This window comes from Sinocyclocheilus grahami, unplaced genomic scaffold (assembly GCF_001515645.1).
Source record: "Sinocyclocheilus grahami isolate Dianchi unplaced genomic scaffold, SAMN03320097.WGS_v1.1 scaffold382.1, whole genome shotgun sequence".
In the NCBI taxonomy this organism is placed as follows: Eukaryota; Metazoa; Chordata; class Actinopteri; order Cypriniformes; family Cyprinidae; genus Sinocyclocheilus; species Sinocyclocheilus grahami.
Window position 1 is genome coordinate 735,039 of NW_015505561.1, and position 6,122 is coordinate 741,160.

Consider the following 6,122-nt stretch of genomic DNA (forward strand, 5'->3'; position numbering starts at 1 on the left):
AATATGAATCATAGCAAACAGACAGGTGCAAAAAATTGGGCACCCCAATGGAATAGTCACATCAGTATTTAGTAGAACCACGTTTTTGCTAAAATAACAGCCTGTGGACGCTTTTTATAGCCACTGATACATCCCTGAATTCTGACTGCAGGAATTTTGACTATTCTTCCATGCAAAATGTCTGCCAGTTTGATGGCTGCCTAGCATGGACAGCCTGCTTCAAGTCCATAGATTCCATAGATTCAAAATCCATAGATTTTTGATGATATTTAAGTTTGGGGACTAGGATGACCATTCTAGAACATTGTATCCGTGTCTGTGCATCCATTTCTTGGTAGATTTGGAGCAATGCTATGGGTCATTGTCCTGCTGAAACAACCGACCCCGGCATAGCTTTAACCTCTTGACTGATTCTTGAGCATTGTTCTGAAGAATCTGCTGATACTGGGTGGAATCCATGTGACTCCCTACTCTGACAAGGTTTCCAGTACCTGTGCCTGCCACACAGCCCCACAACATGCACCCTCCACCAAATTTAACAGTAGGGAGCAGGTTCTTCTTTTCCGCCTTGCAAAGTGCCTCTGGTAGTGACCAAATAACTCTCTCTGCCCACAGCACATTATTCCAATACATATAAATGTGGTTATCTGTTGTATTTCCACTAAGGTTGTTTCTTTTGAAAAACAGTTTATGAATTTTATTTTATGATCACTTATAGTAAACAAAATAAAGGCAATTTTAAGCCACTGTTGTTCAAGGTTAAATGCTTTATTAATTGTGTGTTGACTTGCAACTTTATATAGAGAACTGTAGAAGTTAATAAAAACTCTTTAGTTCGTTCATTCAAATGACAAATTTATCTACAGAGTCAGTGATATACAAAAGATTAATGTCACAAAGGATTCATCACCAGTATTACCGAGAAAGTTTTCTCCTATCAATTGACTATATGTTGTGAGTTAAAAAAAAAATCCAATGAGACACTATCTGGACTCTTTATAACCTCTTTGTATCGGTCCACTTTTGTTTTGATCAAGTTTAGCTATTGACTAGTTTTCACACCACTACAACTGCCTATACAAGATTGGATATCTGTTGTTACCTCACGACAAGAGGAAATAAGAGATGGTATTTCCCTTTGTCCTTAACTGCACTCTGTTACAAGAAACCACGTGATATCATGACAAAGAGCTACAGCGTCCTATCAAAGAATGTCTTCCAGTGGCTTTGGTCATATCCACAGTATGGTGCGTCTGGAAAACTATTGTTGGCTCGGCGCGCCACCTAGTGGAGGCTAATAGCTAGAAGAACTGCTAAAATTCGCGTGTTTTAGAGAAATTTATGATTTTTTAATTCATTTACTCTTTAACCTGAGAGGTCACAAAACCTTTGCACGATTTCACATTAATAATTTTCGTCTATAATGGGTCTAATAATGGCCTGAATGAGGCCATATTGACGCAAAATAAACAGCAGTCAATATGCGCTGTAAACACGCAAAGTAAAGTGAAGCTGCACCAATGTTTTGGGGAAAACCCGACGGATCTTTAACACCTCGAACAGAACGTCTACACACAGTCATCGTTTTAATCAGCAGAGCAATGATGTCTGAGATTTCGACCATATACAAGATATCTATCATCGCATTTACGGGTGATTCTTAGACTATGGGCACGTTTATGTTCTTTGGTCATATCTTTAAAAATACATATAATTTTGGACAAATTCCTCTTTCTTCGTCAAACTAACAATAAAACCACCTTTAAAACGTTTTACTACCTTTCTATTATGATTTTTTCATACTTTTCAACCTCCTTATAGGTGTCAAAATCACTGTTTTCTTTGTTTCACACCCAGACTTTTAAACTTCAACAATGAAAATACAGTTTAAAAATATGACTTATCTGGTAACTATTAATGTACCTGAATTAAGCACTAGTAAAATAATTAAAATACATAATAGTATTTAATGTGAGACCACTATCAATATTACTTTTTAAACAAAATACAGCTTTCGCACAGTATTGGTGTTATTTCCACCACAACACTGTAATGTCCCTTTAACAAGTTTGTGTGAAAGATTGTTTAGGTGGTTTCTATGGAAATGTTCAGTGCCATCAGAGCACATGTTGGACATGGAGGGAATAAAAATTTTCATCAACAACAAATGAAGAAAAATCAAGGTAAATATTGCTTGATCAGTTAATATATTTATTCTACGTCATTTCCGAACATGCCGTACCTTCAAGGGTGTTTTTAAAAAGCTAAAAATGTTAAGTTAAATAACAGTATTTTGCATACATGAAATGCTAAGTATTAATTCAAAGTGAATCAGTGAAGCTATCTTCCATTTTTTTCCACAAAAAACTACAGAAATGTCATTTCCACCACACTGCCCTCTGTGGTGGAAATTACATTTATGGTTACAAAGTACAATTGATATGGATTGCGAGAGTAGATTTGTGTAATACTTTTTATATTATAATATATTACAATACTTTTTATATTTATATTTTGATATTAAGTTTATTTCTAAATTATATTACTTTTATATTAATTGATTTCATTTTTATCTATTTTTAAGGGACTCATTGGTCAGTAGTGTACTGTGAAGTATGATGGAGATATTTATCCTGGCATCATACAGGATACTGATGTCTACATCGTTATACTGATGTCTACTGATGTCGTTTTTTTTGGCCTCTAAGGGATTACATAGTCTGGTACCAAACCAAGAATATCATAGGCTTTATCCCTGAGCCTGTACCAGTGACCAAACGTCACAAGGAAAAAATGATTGGGTAACACTTTACAATAACAGTACATGAATTATCATGTACTAATACCTGAATTAATAATTACTTGACTATGAACTAATGATGAGTTAAGATATGTATTAATCAAGAACTAATGAAGAACTAACTTAACTACGACATGAGTCATCTGAACTACTGCATGAATAACACTACCTTAATTACATGTTAGTTCCTGCATGTTAGTTAATGTATTAATTAACACTTTGGGGTAAACTAAATCAAACATGCTCTAGAAGCAAGATGTATGAAAACGGTACAATGTAAAATTGTTTATAAATTTGCCACCTGCAGTTGTCACAAACATCAATGAACGACAGTGGATTTCTTGCAATATTTACGTTTAACCTAACTCGTCCAACACACAGTGATGCATTCATAATTAAAAACAATTTCATCTCATTCTGTTTTGAGTGATTCCACTGCTGCAGTCCTACAATAATGTATTCATTAAGCAGGTGCAATTTTCAGTGTTAGCATAGAGATAATGGTTATCGCTTTGGTTATGTTATGGATTGGTTTACTGTCTTTATATCATAATATTGCACTGCAGTCAGACGTTTGTCTTGTGTTCTTGCTCATCTTTTGGGTCACTATTGCCCCTTCAAAATGTCAGCTTTCCTCCTACTGTTCAGTTCCTTCTCCATCCAAATGCATCCACAGGACCTTCTTTACAAACCACCGAAAAGCACCAAATATCTGCTTTAGATGAGCTGAATATGTATAGAACATGTTTAATTGATAACCTTTTAAAGATGTGCCCCTCCAAGACAAGTCATGACATAATGATACATTTAAGCAAGGCGATATATTGGGATACTTTTTATTTTAGGAATAGGATATATTTTTAGGAAAGCTGTCATAAAGAACACACCACCATATGCAAACCTTAGCAATAAATAAAAAATATTTGACCAGAACAGTGGAATCTGCATTTGCAATACTCAGTCCCTGTAACACTCAACGTTATTAAACCACTTTTTGTGCAGTACGAGTCAAGGGGGAAAATTAAAGTGCTTGCAGGGTCCTTTAGTTAAATGTATAATATGTATTTGATAAAAAGACCATATATATTTTTAGACCCTGCTTTAGGTTCACATTTTAAGTTGTGTATTGCGCGCGTGACGTCCTCTGCGCGCAATACAAGCCCTCGCGCGCGCATGATCATTCCCTATGGGAAGCGAAACAACCCAAATGTGGGACGAAACGGCGCGGTATTGAAGTGTTCGCGCCGCGCTGACCTGTCATAGGCGCGGCTCAATGGACCGAGCGGCGCGAACACTTGAATACCGTGCCGTTTCGTCCCACATTTGGGTTGTTTCGCTTCCCATAATTGGACGCCTATTATAAGATGATTTATAATTCTCTTGACTTAAGACATGGCACCAGTGGACCAGATACATGTGAGTTATCGTTTCATTTGCTTGTTTTATTCATTTATTTTGTCTTTATTTAATGTAATTTAATGCATTGTTCATAGAGTAGATCTTTTTCAGATACTTTATTAATAGGAAGTCTTCGGTTTACTAATGATTGCAGTCTTCTGATGATAAGAGATACACATATGAACCCTTTTTAAAGACTGTAATGATGCACAATGTAATTTAATGCATTGTTCATAGAGTAGATCTTTTTCAGATACTTTATTAATAGGAAGTCTTCGGTTTACTAATGATTGCAGTCTTCTGATGATAAGAGATACACATATGAACCCTTTTTAAAGACTAATGATGCACGCACACACACACACATGCTATATATAAAGCTATAGGAATGACACTAAAGTTTTCAAAATGTTTTATCTTTAATCTTGTAAATAGATACATCGTAATATTTGAAGGTTTGTTTAGTCTGTGTTCCTATAAAACACAGGTTTCACCATGTATGCATTTGATTTACAGTGTTACTAGTCATCTGCTATCAAAAACAGTCCATTCACGATGATGTATATGAAAATGGATTCCTGTTTATGGAAAAGAAGCTTGTAATACATTCAGTTCCAATGTATTTATTTGTGTTCTTTTTGTTGCATTATTCTTTTTTCCTTTGTATTTGCAGGTGTACTTGAATGCAGCGAATAACAACCGCCCAGTTCAGGAAAGTAAAAGCATTTGAATTTGATTTCTGGAACTTTTCTGGTTCGTTTTCAAGAGACGAGGATGTGGGGAATGATCATGCGTGCGCGAGGGCTTGTATTGCGCGCAGAGGACGTCACGCGCGCGCGAGGGTTTGAAATGAGCTCGCGGGCTCCGGTTTCCTCGCGTGTAAATCTGTTTTCCTCTCGCGGAATTGCTTTACCGCGCGCGCCAGCATCAGTGGTGCGCTCTGTTATTAATGGCATAGAATTGCCGCCATAGGGACGCGGCAAGCTGCGGAATCGAGGCGGCGCCCGCGCCACGGTCCCGCGGTGAACGTTAAAAGCCATATGACGCCACACTTCAGCTTTATACGCCGAAACGGGAACTGGAACAATTCTTTCATCATCCATTACTAGCAGCCAACTATATTAACGCTAACATTAGTGGCATGCCCTAATGTTAGTACTTCCTGTCACTGTCTAAGTTCAGAGATGAAGACTGCCATCTAGCGGTCTGGAAATAAACTCAAAACGAAACAACTGCCATGAATCTTGTGTGTGTGTGTGTGTGTGTGTGTGTTTTGTAAATAGATATTCCGTTTTTGAGAATCGATACAGTATCTCCAAACAAAATATCGCGATACTCACGTGTATCAATATTTTCTTACACCACTAGAATTAATGTTACTTTATGTTAGAAAACACTCTGTTTTGAGAATGCCTCCCCCCTCCTTTCTCACTCTTTCTCTCTCCTTCTCTGAATCACCCCTCCTCTATCTGTTCTCTCTCTCTCTTGTATGGTGTTTAAATGTCTCTTACTCATATTCAAGGTAAAGGAGTTTGTGCTGATTTATAAGGGGGGTTCAGCCTCTGCAACCACACGGCAAACACTAATACTTTTTCATATACTAATTACTTTCTAAATACTTTGTATAACAATTCTATCTAATAGCATATTAGACAGGACTGTTAAACAGATCGTAAACTTATAAAGACAGAGAATGGAGGCGCTGAGAAATCCACTGTCGTTCATTGATGTTTGTGACAACTGCAGTTGGCAAATTTATAAACAATTTTACATTGTGCCGTTTTCATACATCTTGCTTCTAGAGCATGTTTGATTTAGTTTACCCCAAAGTGTTAATTAATACATTAACTAACATGCAGGAACTAACATGTAATTAAGGTAGTGTTATTCATGCAGTAGTTCAGATGACTCATGTCGTAGTTAA